The sequence below is a fragment of the Sinocyclocheilus anshuiensis genome, unplaced genomic scaffold (assembly GCF_001515605.1).
Source record: "Sinocyclocheilus anshuiensis isolate Anshui unplaced genomic scaffold, SAMN03320099.WGS_v1.1 scaffold2533, whole genome shotgun sequence".
NCBI lineage: Eukaryota > Metazoa > Chordata > Actinopteri > Cypriniformes > Cyprinidae > Sinocyclocheilus > Sinocyclocheilus anshuiensis.
This window is the reverse complement of record NW_015548189.1, coordinates 467,697-468,720: the sequence shown is the minus strand read 5'-3', so window position 1 is coordinate 468,720 and position 1,024 is coordinate 467,697. Positions and strand designations below refer to the sequence as shown.

The window sequence follows — 1,024 nt, the reverse complement described above, 5'->3', positions numbered from 1 at the left end:
GCATGAACGGCTCGAATAGTTCCTGTATCAAATGAAGGCCCGCCTTCTGAAATACGAAATGGGCTGTGATTGGTTAGCTGGGCCAGTGTGTGATGTGATTGGCACCACTCGGCGCCTGGTCAGGAAATGACATGCCCCTTACCACTGCAGCTTCAGTGTAAATATTGCGTCAAAATTAAATCAATTTGAGCACGATTTAAACCCGGATGATTGTAACCACTCTAAGTTAGTCTGCCTTGTGAAAACTAGCGCGTCTCCGACATAGTGATAACACTCGTTGCCTTCTCTAATGCAGCTCAACCAGGTCTCAACCCATTCGTCGATCTTTGTGATATCACAAATCCCGGAAAATATGCGTTGTAGTCCAAACGAGTCATTCGTTGTAGTTTTTGAAAAGTGATTTCTGTTCAATAAAATATCTCCTTTTGAATTGGACTTTGAGCTTTGAAACTTTGCAGATCTTTTTTATGCTCAAACAGCAACATTACAGGCTAACTAAAGTTGAAAAAGTGAAAAAGCATAATAGGACCCCTTTAATACAACGAGTGTACCTTCAGAACATAGAGTGGCCGTTTTTCAGTGGATGAGCCAATAAGAATTACTTTCACCATGCCTGAATGTTCTTGGTTGGTCCTGTTTAACCAGTAATAGATCTGAGACAAAGGTTTGGTCAAATTGTGTATGATTTTAAAAAGAAATCCAAAAGTGAGGTGAATTTTCTCATTTTTGTCAGCTTACATCTTCTAAAGAATGATATCTCTCATATAACACGCCTCCGGGGATCCGACGTATCATTTCTGGTCTGCATCTCAATTAGTGCTAGTGTGTTTTCCAAAAGCACTCTTCAAAAATATCAAAAGCACGATTTGAGTCTTATGAATCAAGGAGTTGCTTTTCAACGTATACAGACATCTTTTAGATAGTAAAATTAGTAAATATAAATGTAAATACAGGGTCCCACTTTATATTAAGTGGCCCTAATACCTGTGTACTTACATAGTAACTAGATGTGTACGTAGTATGT

At 38.8% G+C, this 1,024-nt stretch overlaps 1 pseudogene; it reads right to left on the bottom strand.

Moving 5' to 3' along the window:
- LOC107705028 (carboxypeptidase B2-like) overlaps positions 1-1,024 on the bottom strand; it is a 6,694-nt pseudogene that overhangs the window by 4,395 nt on the left and 1,275 nt on the right.